This window comes from Antechinus flavipes, chromosome 1 (assembly GCF_016432865.1).
Source record: "Antechinus flavipes isolate AdamAnt ecotype Samford, QLD, Australia chromosome 1, AdamAnt_v2, whole genome shotgun sequence".
Lineage (NCBI taxonomy): Eukaryota > Metazoa > Chordata > Mammalia > Dasyuromorphia > Dasyuridae > Antechinus > Antechinus flavipes.
The window spans coordinates 180,318,573-180,334,022 of record NC_067398.1 but is presented as its reverse complement, the minus strand read 5'-3'; positions in this window follow the sequence as shown (position 1 = coordinate 180,334,022).

Genomic DNA, 15,450 nt, shown 5'->3' with positions numbered 1-15,450 from the left:
TGACTTAGAAAATCACATTAGAATTAGCTGTGCTTTTTAATTTTATTTTGTTAACTATTTCCCAATTACATTTTAATCTGGTTTGAGACCATAGGATTATTATGAGCTCTGTGTAGCCCTCTGACCTCATATTTAATACTTCTGGCTTAGAGCACTGAGAGGTTAAATGACTGGCCCAGGGTTACACAGAGTTACATATCATCATCATCATCATCATCCTCATCATCATCATCACCATCATCTACCATTTACATATGATTTTAAGGGATTGCAAATAACTTTACAAATGTTATTTAATATTATCCTCATAACAACCCTGAGTGTTAGGTGCTATCATGATTAGCTACATTTTACCAAGAGGTAAACTAAAGCATAATTAAGTGACTTGTTCAGTTACATTTAACTAGGAGGAAGTGTCTAGGATCGATTTTGAGGTCAAATCTTCCAATTCCAGGTTCAGGATTTTACAGCATCAAGCACACGCCAGAGGCAGGATTCAGATTTTCCTGGTTTCTCCATCCATCACAACATGGTGCCTCCCATGGACTGCATACTAAAGTTGTTAGTTTCAAACAGTTTCTCTTTATTTTTTCTTTGAGTCTCAATATCTACACCCATTTTTTTTCATAGTTGATATGAGATAATGACAAGTTTCCTGGGCTAGGAATCAGGACATCTGAATTGGAGTTTGATTCTACTAGAAACTTGCCCTCTGACCCTGGGTAGATCATCTAACTTCACATTCTCTCTATTTCCTCATCTATAAATGAGAATAACAATGCCTACCTTCTGTACCATATAAGAATCCATAAAGGATGCAAAGATTGATTGAAAATTTTTAATTACTTTGGAAATGTAAGATATGATTATCGCAAACACATTTGTTATATTTCCCTAGAGAAAAATATATTAATATTTATGGGAAAAGTTCCCTTTTTTTCAAAAAGCATTGATGGTTCTTCCAATTTTGACATCAGTAGAATTCATATATATGCACATATTACTATACATGGAATGTACAAGTCCATTTTAAAGTATTTTCTTTTATCAGAAAGGAACGCCAATGCATGTATTCTAAAAGTATTGTGTTGAATACTACAAGATCATAAGAAGCCAGAGGACACCCACTTCTCTTTTGCAGGTTCTATACTTTACCTCAAATACTCTCCTTTGCAATGATATACCTTCTAAATGTTCCTTTAATATATTTTCCCTGTTGTATGGTGAGTTTTATAAGAGCAAACAAAGAATTATTAATCCTTTTTGGTCAGCAGTAAATCTCCTTTGTGCCCTTCTTGCTTCATAATGGTACTTTCAATCCTATTGTCTGAAAATATGATGAATTTATGTGGAAAAATACTGCATCCTAGGGTTGTACTTCTTATCCTGACCACTTCCTTCTCTGTGTTAGATGAAACCTATTTGATCATTTCACTGACTGTGGCAGATTTAAAATCTTTGATGTAGGTCCAGAGGAAAGCTAAGCCAGGAAATATGGATTCTTAGTTCATTTCCATCCTTGATTTGCAGTGATATGGTATATTATTGAAAAGTCACATAATTGTTCCTATGGCTATATTTATCTACTCATAAAATTGAGGAAAGATTAGTATTTATTTTTATATATATATAGCATCTGAGAGTACCTCCCAACTTACATGTAAATGAAACAAAATTTCTCCATATTCAAAGTATGCTTCCATGTCCCTGAAAAACATATCTTATCAGTTACACCCATGTATTTATTTTTAGTAATCAGCCAAAGCAAATAAGTATTTCAAAATAAAGTATTTAATGAAATAGTATACAAAAAAGCATCAATAGAATATTTCCTACATAAACCTAAGGCTCACTTTCTCATAAACACATCTAATATCAATAAGAAAAGGAGAGATATATAATGAAAACACAGGGATAGGCAGGATACATGTATAGAAAGGTAACAGCTCTGATGCTTCAGACCTTCCTGATGTTTTTTAATAATGTTATCGAAAGGCTCCACTAGTTTTTTATGGTACATAATTTCATCCAGACACATAGTATCCAGCAAATATGTGATTTCTATTGAGAATGTTCCATTTTCATTTTAAATGATCGCTTCATAATGGTGTTCCTTTGGTCTTTATTCACGGTTGCCCCCTATGCTTCTACTGAGCAAGAAGTTATGGAGATTCTCTCTGCCTTCAGTTTCAGGTTTCAGCTGGTGTTATTAACTAAGGTTCTAGTTTCTTATTATAAGAGAAAGATGAGTTTCTCTGCCATTACTGTTTTACCTTAAATTCAAAGACTTTAAAGCATTTGGGAAAGATAAAATCCTCTTACATAGTCAACAGACAGTGGAAAAAACTTACAGCAGCTTTTCCTCTAATAAGAATTGAATTATGTTCTTAAATCTTTGAATAAAGAGTTTTCCTCTTTATAAGGATATTCATTGCTCAGGAGTCAAACTTTTTAGAAGACAAAATAATCTAAGCTAACAAGTTAACACGGGCTCAAGTCTATTTTTAACTTCAACTTCTTATTGACCAAAGGCAAAATTGTAATTAAAAAATGTTTTTTTTTCCTGATTTAGATTTAGAAATTACTTGTTCTCTAAATTCTGAATCAAGTTTCATTATATTTAAGAAAGGGGATATACCTCTCAGATAGGCTAAGAAGATAGGAAAAGATAATGATAAATGTGGGAAAACTGGGACATTGATACATTGTTGGTGGAGTTGTGAACACATCCAGCCATTCTGGAGAGGAATTTGGAACTACCCCCAAAGGGTTATCCAACTGTGCATACCCTTCAAGCCAGCAGTGTTTCTACTGGGCCTGTATCTCAAAGATATCTTAAAGGAGGAAAGGGACTCATATGTGCAAAAATGTTTGTGGCAGCCCTTTGTGTAGTGTCTAGAAACTGGAAACTGAATGGATGTCCATAAGTTAGAGAATGGCTCACTAAATTAAGTTATATAAATGTAATGGAATATTATTGTTCTATGAGAAATGATCAGCAGGATGATTTCAGAGAGGCCTGGAGAGACTTACATGAATTGATGCTAAGTGAAATGAGCAGAACCAGGAGATCATTATACATGGCAACAACAAGACTATACAATGATCAATTCTGATGGAAGTGGCTCTCCTAAACAACGATATGATTCAAACCACTTCCAATTGTTTAGTGATGAAGAGAGTCATCTACACCCAGAGAGAGGACTGTGGAAGTTGAGTGTGGAACACAACATAGAATTCTCTCTTTCTGTTGTTTTTTTTTTTTTGCTTGCATTTTGTTTTCTTTCCCAGTTTTTTTTTTTCCTTCTTGATCCGATTTTTCCTGTGCACCAAGATAACTGTATAAATATGTACATATACATTGGGTTTAACATATATTTTAACATATTTAACATGTATTGGACTACTTGGGGGAAGGAGGGGATAATTTGGAAGAGAAGACTTCACAAGGATTGATGTTGAAAAATTACTCATGCACATATTTTGTAAATAAAAAGTTTTAATAAAAAAGGGGAGAAAAAAAGAAAGTAGGTAGTAGATGTAAAGCGAGGCACAACTACAATGTACTTAAACTGTTTCCACAGAAAATCTCATGTGTTATATCTATTTTTTTGACATTTATTCAAATGATCTTGGATTGATCAAACAAATAAAGCCACTTCTAATGAAAAAACATATGATTTCATATGCTCATATGTCTAGTGAGAACACATTTCTATTGAATCAACTAATTATAGTCTTTAGATTCTGTACCCCAAGAAAACAATTGAGTTAAATGTTTTTGAAAGCTATTAGATGAGCTCAAGTATTATTGTATAGAAAGTGCATCTAGGTTATTTGAACAAAATTGGTCATAATTTCTGGGTAATTTATAAAATGACAAACTAGTTTCGTGTCAGAATGATTTGACAACCTAGTTGCTGGTTGGCAGAAGGCTCTATTTAAGACTACTGAGAAGGAATTGCTTGTTATAGAGGGGAGTAGAAAGGAAGAAAGCATCTTAACTTCAAGATCTTTTTACTTATTTTATCCCTAACCAAAGTAGGACCTTATAAACTTCAGGTACCAGAGAATGCATACTTTTCACCAATGTTATAGCAATGTTCCCAGGTCAATCATAGCTAGTAGCAGGTCCCTAGGATAGATGCAGTAAAGAAAGACTGATTTAAGGCTCTAAAATGAGCCCAGCAGAAAAATCTACACAATATTTAAAGAGTATATCTTGAAGACTCCATCCAAAGAACTTCCTATACCTTTGGATTATCTCTTTTCCTCATATGCTTCTTAATACTAAGTCCACTTTTGCTTAGACTTTGTATTACTGGAAGAATGATTCACAAACAAAAGTAGGGAGGTTATGTTTTATATCAACTGTACCATTGGAGTAAATATTCATTTCTAAAAGTTAATTCTTTCTGACTGACTAGTTGATATCAATTGAAAATCATGGGAAAAGAACATAAATGGGTACTCATGAACTATAGTTCTAAAGAAAAGTAATGTTCAACCCCAGGTGACTACCCATAAAATCCTGAGGGGAGATGTGGCAGCCTAACTCTGCTAGGATAAATGATGGTTTGAAAAGTACTGCCAGAGATTCACTACATAATATTATGATGGTAATGTGTTTTATATTGAAGACAGTTTTTCATGTGGACTTCAAGGATCTATTCTATATATTTGTAATAAATGAGTAAGCCATGAGTGTAGAACTGAATGAAAGGCTTTCTATTTATCAATAATGGCAGAAGAAATATTACAATGTTTTTAGAGAGCATGTTTAAAAATTACTGAATTGGTAATGGTTTTTTTTTATTTCTCAGTCAATATATATTTCATTGAAAGTCTACATATGTATTTATACATGATATGCAAGGTTGTAATAGCTTTGAAAGTGTATAAACAAGTAATTGTTCTATATTTGGAGTGATTGGTGGTAATATCTTTTGGAAACAGGTATATAATGTCTTCTGTTAAGAAAAGCTGTTTTATATGAAAGGAATCTAGTAAAATATATTTCTTGATGCCACTATGAAGCATTTGAGTCCTATAATAATAATTTTTTGAAAAAATTAATTTTGATTCTATTAAAGATAAATGACCAGAAATTTTCTACAATGTCTTTCTTTTTTATTTATTTAATATTTTCCCTCAATTACATTCAAAACAATTTTTTCATTTGTTTTTAAAATTTTGAAGTTCTAGGTTCTCTTCCTTAAAAACCCACCCACAATTAAGAAACTGCATGTGAAGTTATATAAAATATTTCCATAAAAGTCAAATAGTGAAAGAAAACATGAGTCTCTTTTCCTAATGAAAATAAAATCCCTCAAGAAAAATTAAGTTAAAAACAAATGGAAAGATAGAGAGAGAAATAAAGAATGCTTCTGTTTGTTCTTTCTCAGTTCTTTCTCAGGATATGGATATGATTTTTCACCATAAGTCCTTCAGAGTAGTTGTAGATGATCATATTGCTGAAAATAATAATCATTTATAGATATTCATCCTAGAATATTGCTATTACTTTGTATACAATATATTTTACTTTGTTCATGGAGGACTTTTCAGTTTTTGTTTTGTTTTGTTTTTTTTTTTCCTGAGAGTATCTTGCTCATCATCTCTCAGAGAACAATAATATTCCATCAGAGAAACTTGCTTCAAAAAAAATTTTACAATTATTATTGCTAATTGTATTTCCCCCACCTTTATTCTCTCTCTGCCTTTACTCTGTCCAACTCAAAAGTGTTTTGCCACTGACCCACTTCCAATATGCCCTTTATTTTATCACCTGCCTCCACTTCCCATTCTTCATTATTCTATTTTCCTGCAGGGTAAGATAGATTTCTATATTCTTACTGAGTATATATGTTTTTTTTCTTATTTGAGCCAATTCTGATAAGAGTAAAGTTCACTCATTCACCCTCTTCTCTCCTTTTCCCCCTCCCCAACAAAAGTTTTTTCTTGCCTCTTTTTTTTTTCCTGAGGCAATTGAGTTTAAGTGACTTGCCCAGGGTCACATAGCTAGAAAGAGTTAAGTGTCTAAGATCAGATTTGAACTCAGGTCCTCCTGACTTCAGGGCTGGTTCTCTATCCACTGCACCACTTAGCTGCCCCCCTTGCCTCTTTTTGAATAGCAGATAATTTGCACCATTACACTTCTCCCTTTTCCTTTCTCTCAGTACATTCCTCTCTCACCCCTTAGTCTCCTCATTTTTTTTAAAAAAGATATTATCTTTTCATATTCATCTCATACCCATGCCCTCTGTCTATATATACTCCTCCTAACTGCCATGGTATTGATAGCATTCTAATGAATTGTCATCCTCGCATGTAGGAATATAGACAAATAAACCTCATTAAGTCCCTTATGACATTACTTTTCTGATTACTTCCTTATGCTTTTCCAGAGTCCTGTATTTGAAAATCAAATTTTCCACTAAATCCTTATGTTTTCATCATGAATGCTTGAAAATCCTAAGTTTCATTGAATAACCACCTTTTCATCTGAAGGATTGCATTCAGTTTTGCTGGGCAGATGAATCTTTGTTGCAATCCTAGCTCCATTGCTCTCTGGAATATCATATTCCAAGTCCTCTGGTCCTTTAATTTAAAAGCTGCTAGATCTTGTGTTATCCTGGCTGTGGCTCCACTATACTGAAATTGTTTGTTTATTTATCTGGATGCTTGCAAAATTTTCTTTGGAATTTGGCTATCATATTCCCGGGAGTTTTTATTTTGGGATCTCTTTCAGAAGATGATTGGTGGATTCTTTCCATTTTTATTTTACACTCTGGTTCTAGAATATCAGAGCAGTTTTCCTTGATAATTTCTTGAAAGATGATGTCCAGATATTTTTTATGGTGATTTACAGGTAGACCAATAAGTTTAAAAATATCTCTCCTGGATCTATTTTCCTGGTCAATTGTTTTGTCAATGAGCTATTTTTCCTAATTTTTTTTCATTTTTTAATTTTCATTTATTAGATCTTGATTTCTCATAACATCATTAGCTTCTATTTGCTCAGTGAGCTTCAGTGCCTACTTTTGCAATTGGCCAATTTTGCTTTTTAAGGTATTCTCTTCATTAGCTTTCCGTATTTCCTTTTGCACCTCTCTCAATTCTTTTCCTAATTTTTCCTCTATCTTTCTTACTTGACTCTTACTTGAGACTTTTTAGAATTCTTCCATGGGATGAGCTCAATTTTTATTTTTCTTGGAGTCTTTGGATATAGGACTTCAACTGTGCTATCTTCTGAGTGTGTGTTTTGATCTTCCTTTTTACTATAACTTTCAATGGTCAAAAGCTATTTTTGTTTTCTGCTCAATTTCCTTGTCTATTATTCCGTTTTTAACTCTGCTAAAGCAGAAAGTTTCCAGAGTGAGAGGTGCACTATTCCAGGCTTCAGGGTTTTGTGCAGCTATTTTCAAAAATCCTTTTAGAAATCTGAGCTGTTAGGTGTGCCAGTGCCCCACTGTAGCTGTAAAGTCTTGTATGCTGGCCAGGGCTGGGATTCCACTGATCTGGGCTGTGCTGAGATTGAGCACTAGACTCCCACCCCATTTCCACTGACCTCCCAGGTGTCCCCAGGCTGAGAGGTCCAGAAGCCTCCAGGACTGCTGCTACTTCATAGGTCCTGCCCCACTGATACTAGGGTCTAGGCCAGAGCTGGGGTGAGAATTGGACCTGAGCTAGGATTGCTTGGTTTCCCTCTAATTCCACAGATCTTTTCTACCGACCTTCCAGCTCCTTTTTGGTGTATCTGGGCTGAAAAGTCTGGAAACCACCAGGACTACTCCTGATTCTGAGATTAGGCCTAGGCCAGGGCTGGGGCTTGGCCAGAGATTGCACAGTCAACTCCTATCTTGGTATCATAGACTTTTTCTGCTAAGTTTCTAAGTTGCCTTCATCTGGAAAATGTTCTAATCCATTTTTTTTGAGTGTTTTGATGCTCTAAAATTTGTTTATTTAAAGGAATTTGGTGCTTTTGGGGGAAGAAGTTGGAGAAGTTCCTGTCTTTACTATGAAATCTTGACTCTGCCTCCTACATTGTCTTTCTTTAGAGGTCCCCTGCCTCTTCTGATTTCTTGTTTTTGTAGCCTCTTACTTAATCAATAAGAATTGATAATTGTAAAAACAGACTCTTTACCCTTGAGGATCTTAATTTTTTTTCTTCTTTGCCAAAATGTATGTTGGTTAGGAGAAGAGGCTATAGACAAAATAGAAGGTAAAATTGGTACCAGGAATGGCAAATATGAAATAGATTTGGGAGAGCAATAGGTTTATCATCATCATAGAAAGGAATTTGGAGAAGTCATTAAAGGAATAGTCAAGAGGCCATGATATACTATTGACTGCCAGGTTAAATCCATAGAGTAGTTTAGTTGACTAACAAGAGTTAGCTATATAGAAAGGGGAAAGACACCATTAAATAAAAGGTATTATGAGGGAGAAAGAGAATACCTCATAGTGGACTTAGTCCTGAAAAGGACTTAGTCAATGATCTTCCATTTTAATGGAAGAGATAACATATAATTAAATATACATATATAATAAATAGGGCAGATGAAAGGGACTAGCAGATGGGATGTTCAAGAAAAAACTCTTCCAGATATTTTTGAGCTGAATTTTGAAGGATGCCATGGAAATAAAGAGGCAGGAATTAAAAAAGAAAATATTCTAGGCATGGAGGAGTCAGTACAAAGAAACAAAGTTGAGTAATGGAATTTCATTAGTGGGAAAAAATAGAAGAATATTGTATTTGGCTTGTAGAATGAAGAGCAAAGCGGAAGAAGACTGGCAAGATTGGAATGGGACAGATTATGAATAGCTATAAATGTCAGATGCTCTTAGAGGTAATATGGAGCTTCTAGAGTTTTTCAAGAGAAGGGAATGCCCAGGAGAAAGAAGAAACTTTTTATTTCAATTCTCATCATATAACAGGAATTTGCATGCAAAGATCAATTAATAGTCAACAATCCTGAGAAATGTGTATTTACAACTTGGGGGTTACTTCGTGGCTGATGCTGAGTTCATGACTTTAAGACTTGGATCATTCCCATTCATTGTCTTTATATATGTGCTGCTGAAAAAAAAGTGGAAAAAATTCCGCAATTGTTCTGATTGGAGCTACTAGAAATTTATATTCCACAACTTTGTCTGAGCTTTCACTGCTGCTAGACAAGCCTATTCTACTTCTTTTATCAATTCACTATCCCAGTTTCCACAAAAGTTCTTCCAAACCTTTTCACTTATGAAATTTCTCATGGCTCCTCTTCTCCCAATATAATTGAAAACTTTTCCTCGTATTTTACAGAAAAAATAAATGAGCCTCTTTTTAATGAGCTCCTAATAATCTCCTTTTTCTCATCTCCCATCACTCAGACAAATGACTTATGCAACTATCTCCTCCTTAATTCCTGTCATACATGATGAATTGACTTTGCTTCTTATCATAGCTAACTCTTTTACCTGTTCAAGTTGTAACATTCCATCCCATTTCCTCCAATAAATTGCCCTCTATTGTCCTCACTATCACATTTTTGTTTTAGTTTTCTCTATCAATGCATTCCTTAGTGCTTATAAATATGTTACATGTTTCCCTCATTCTGAAAAAATAAACCTTTCATTTGATCCTTCAATCCCCACTAAATATCATACTGTTTCTCTTGTGTCCTTTGTACCTAAACTAGTTCATCCTACCCATGAGCACTTGATATTTTTCCAAGAGATTAGATCTAACTTTATTTGTGTGGAAAGTATTTTGTAATTATGTTATTGTAGTTCTTGACTTTTCCCTGGCAGGTAGACTGCTAAATAGTTTATATTATCTAAAGTTATTTTCAATGTAATTTCTTTCTATATCTCTTGATGCTGGACTTTGTTGGCAAACAACTATAAAAATGTTAATGATCTATGTGAATTTATTTTATATCCTGCAATTTTGTTAAAGTTGTAAATTGTTTCTAGTAGTTTTTAGTTGATTTTCTAGGATTCTCTAAGTATATCATTGTATCATCTTTAAAGGGTGATAATTTGTATTCCTCCTTACCTATTCTAATACCTTTAATCTCTTTTTCATCTCTTATTGCCAAAGCTAATATTTCTAATACAATATTGATTAATAATGGTGACAGTGGGCAACCTTGATTCACCCCTGATCATATTGGAAATTGTTCTAGTTTATTCCCATTACATCTGATGCTTTTTAATAGCTTTAAATAGATGTTATTGATCATTTTAAAGAAAACTTCATTTATTCCTATACTCTCTAGTGTTTTTAATAGGAATGGGTGTTGTATCTTACCTAATGCTTTTTCTGCATCTATTGAGGTAATCTTATGATGCTTTTTGTTATTGATGTAGTCAATTATGCTAATGGTCTTCCTAATATTGAATCAGTCCTATGTGCAATTTATATATATATGTATATATATATATATATATTAATTTATATATATGTATATATATATAAATTATCATGCTGCAAAAGAAAAAAAAACAGATCAAACAAAATGCAAGCAAACAACAACAACAAAAAAAAAATACTATGTTGTAATTCACACTCAGTTCCTACAGTCTTCTCTGTGGGTACAGATGGCTCTCTACATCACAAGACCATTTTTTAAAAGAGTATTACCAAAAGGATTGCTCTGTCTCTGGCAGACTAAAATTATTCAATGAGGGACTAGGTGATCTATACCTTAACAATTCTCTGTGATGATTGGTGGGGGTTGCTTCAGCAGAGCAAGGCTATAGTGAGCTTTTCAGTAGCCTTGCAATGAGATTGCCCTACTAGGGCAATGAATGTAATGAGTCTATTGAGATATTTTATTGTTTTGTTTTTTGTATCTAGTGATACTATTCTTTCAGTCCATTGTATTTTGTACAATTTCTGTGGTAGAAGAAATAAAAAATTGCTCTATACCTACATTGTACAATTAGTACTTTAATATAAAAGAATCTAGTTATCTATAGATGAAGAAATATTAGATATGAGTTGAATTGAATTGTAAATAGAATAGAAAGAAATCCTGGAGTTCACTAAAATTTATCAGGAGTTTTATTCTGTGTAGAGGAATTTAAAAGCTAAAAAGAAGTTCATTTCTTTAGGGTCAGACTCTCAGGCTCCAAGTCCAATTAAATCCAGAATGCTTGAAGGAGGTAGGAGGAGGAATGACCATAAGACCATGGGACACACATGTATCACATGTTTACAGTGGAGTCTCAGATGTGAGACTGAAATTACACTTTTATAAGAAAGTGATACTGACTGATATTTGAGCAAATCATTCTGTGTTTTCAACTTGAGCATTCATCATCAGAAAAAGAGTTTGCTCTAATTCTTGGTAGGGGAAGTTTTATTAGCTATGGGAAATTTGCTAACTATAGAACATTTGTCAGCTTACAAGTATGTCCATTCTGCTATATTCATCGTTCATTCAAGGGAAATTGATATGCCCTACAACTTAAGCCAGAGATATAATATAATTCTAGGCAGCTTCCAGATCAAGGTTGGCAAGACTTCTGCAAAAAAAAGATTGTTTCATTTTACACTGAATTTTTTGCAGTACCTTCAGAATGCACATTGATCTTCATTAATTTCTTTCTAGATTATAAACACAATAACTAGTGATAAATCAATCTAATCAAAGTAAGGAACAAAGCCATCTCCATAACCACCACTACTCCCAAACACCTAGGAAAAGAATTAATAGCCACAAGCAAAGAAAATACTTTTGTTCTGTCTCTTCTAGGCCTGTCTAGATATCATTTGGAGTCTGTTTTCTTTCTTCTTTTAAGTGCCTAACTATCCAGTTAATTAGTTATGATTTATTTACATCTATCTACCTATCTATCTATCTACCTTTCTGTCCATTCATCCATTTGAATATCTATCCATCCATCCATCTATCTATCTATCAAAAATAGAATGTATAAGATAAAGTTAAATTAAAGCCAGCAAAACCTGGGCTCAAGTCCTCCATCCAACACATAGTATGTGACCCTGTGCAAGTCACTTATTCTCAGTGATGTTTTATATTCTCTAAAACTTTAGTTTTAATTTGTGAAATTTGCCTTCTCAATGAGGGGAGAGAAAAAGAAGAATGGGAGAGAATTTATAACTCTTTTTTTTAAAAAAGCTAAAATTATTTTCACCTATAATTGGAAAAATAAAATATTAAAAATATTGTAAAGATATTAAGTTTTAAACTCATATTTGTAGAAAGGTTTCCTCACTTAGGAATTTGCTATTCCAATGAAACCACAAAACCAACTCCCATTCCTATTTCATATATAGCTGTAGTCAAGTCTGGATTTGTTGATTTTACTCTGTATCACTTTGTTTTGGTGTTATAATTTTCATTATATCTTTTATATTTATTGTGTTTTGCTGTCTTTTTTGATGTTTATTTTTTACAGACCCTTGACATTCCATTAAAAAAGGGATTTTTAATCTTTTTGGTATCCTGCACTCCTCTAGCAGTTTGGTAAAGTCCTGGAAATCTATCCATATATTCATAAGAGTCTAGGGACTACAAATTAAGGGCTCCATACATGAATATTTCATAATTTATTTAATTATTCAATTACAAAAATATGTACACTATCTGAGAATCTCACAAAGCCTTTATGCCCCCAGCTTCCCAATGCCAAGCTAGGAAATGGGAGGAGCCTAGAAGTTCTGTAGAGGTAGTCAAGCATAAATTTTGGAGAATCTAGGGCCTCAACGGGAGAATTTTCTCCCGAAGGAAAACTGAAGAAGTATTGTGTCCTAAATGAAGTACAGCAAAAGGTGGAGCTCTTTTTCAAAGACTGAATCCACTAAGCAGCTAAGTATTCATTCAAGGTTTAAAAAGGTAATAAGAATTGGGATAAGGGTAAGGGCAAGAAAGAGGAATTGGAAGAAGAAATTGACTAAGGAATACAGTCAGATCGCTGGCTGTCCTGTCTCTCCCCTATAAAACATTAAAGAGAAAAAGTCAAATAATTTTGTGAAATGTTCTTTCTTTCTTTAAATTTCTGGTTTCCTGAAGAGGTCTCATCAAAGGATCATCTGCAATTCTACTCTGTTGCCTAGAAATCTAAATAGTGGCTTTCCTGAGGTAGGCAGCAGATGTCTGCATACATGGTACTCAAGATACATTAAGCTTTTAAAAAACACTGTGTGGCCAATACTGTATAATGGATGGGGTGCCCAATGAAATGGGACAATGGCCTTTAAAACAATCCAGTATGTTATGAGAAGGTGTCTGGATAGCATTTGTTAATTGGCAATTGGACTGCTGGTAGATAGCTGTGGAAGGGGACAATAGGGTGAGAAAATGTCAACTTAGAAGGGGAGGGAGAATATACCTGGCAAAACTACACAGCTCAGCAACATCAGACATTTTATAGACAGGACAGATTAAGTACTTCTAAAGCACATTCTACTGAAGATTAAGCATATGAAAAATTCTAAAAAATAAGCCCTACATTGTTCATCATGGTTGAAATACTATATCTTTTTTTCTTAGATCCTGAAGCAATCTATGAGAATTGGGAATTTATTTTTTTTCTTACTCATGGAGCAAAAGAAAAGTTTTAGATTTAAAAAAAATAAGAATTAAAAAATAGCTCCAAAAAAGCCAAAAAATATCCCAAAACAAAAATCCCCTCTCTTATTTAAAATACACTTGTGACTGATAAATTCCCAACAGCAATAGAAAGATTCTAATTCTCAGAATTTTCTGACTTTGCCATTTATTAGAAATAAAAGTAAGAAGTATAAAAGTATAACAAACACAGTATTGACTATCCTTTGAAATAATTCAATTGAGAAATAATGATTAGCATCAGACATTTTATCACAAGGTCAAAAACCTTTCAACCCAAAGGGCAATATTTTACTGCAAATGCCTTCAGAATTCAGTTACAATAGACTCTATCATTTGTCATGTATATCATTTGGATTTTTTGAATATAGGAATAGTTGACCTTCATCCCTCTATAACTACGAAAAGTTGAAGGTCATATCATATGTCATTGAAAAGAGAATTTTCCCTGAGTTAGCAATAAGGTCTTGAATTTGACCTCTGACATTGATGTCAGGAGTTATAATTAATTTCCATATAGGTCATTTACAGGGAAAATCCACATGTCCTTTGCCATTGGTCTGTTCTTCTACATTTTTTTCAATGATCATGTCCACTTAGAAAGAAGTATTCAAGCAGTAAGACTCACTTATTGCCAAAATGTAACTTGCTTATAGAGACTACAGTTCTTCATATGGGTAATTCAACTTATTTTCTATAGTGCATGTTTGATAGCTCACGAAACAAAAAGAGATAGATCCACATGGCTTATATATGCTGGCATCTATAAAATATAATGGAAGAGATTGAATGTGTTTGCATATCTATAATTTGCAAGCACCCAAAATACCTATTCTGTTACATAGCTGAGAATTTGTACTTGAGTTTATATGCCTTCGATGAAAGTAAAATAATAGACAAAAATTTAGTTAAATATTTTATGATATTAAAATATTCACTTATTTTTAGTTACAACTATTAAGAAACATAGCATTTAGCAAACATGATAAAATTTTTAAAAGCTTTATAAAATTTGCAAAGTGGACCTAATTTATACATAGTATAATTTAAAACATTTGAAAATCCTAAATAAACAAATTTTTAGGAAAATTCTAAATAACACAGATTATTTTTTCATTTACCAAATCACATAGAATTGGACTATGAAAAAGAAAACAATGTCTCCCTTAGTTAAGAAATGGAGAGGATAAAGCATTCCCAGCTTTCTTTGACCTAGAATTAATTTGTAAGCATCAAACTAAGTTAGTCTGGCTTCTCTCTTAGGACTCAGGAGGCAACTTCCAGTCAACCAAGTTCCTCAATCTCTTCAAGCAGAGGTCTGCGGGAGATTCCTTTTGGGTTAGGAAGTCAATTTTATTTGGCTTTTCTTTTTTGCTTTTGGAGCAAGCACTAATATTTGATAAACTTTGAGAAACATTCCTTGCTTATCAAGTTCTCATAACTTTTTATTATTATTATTTAGAGACAAATGTGATTTTCCCTTGTAGATGGGATTATATAAGATTTATTACACTATTTTGAGACTCTCCTTTCTCAAACAGGGAAGCTTGCAAAAGGACATTTATGCTTTCTCAGATACCCCAGAGGATTGTTCTGGATTAAGAATATACTCAATATGAATACTGCCTCTTAACCAGTGATGGCAAATTTTCCAAAGAGTATAATGGGGGTCTGGCCCCTGACCAAAGATCTTCAAATATCATCTCTCCAAATGGAGAATCTGAGGAGCTTATAAGCACAATAATGATGATGACATGTATGTAATGTAAGTGCCTACAAGATATTTTAGAGAATGGAAAAATATTCTGTAATTGTTTCTGGTCTGCTAACTAGGTGATGAATGGGAAAGCTTTTTATT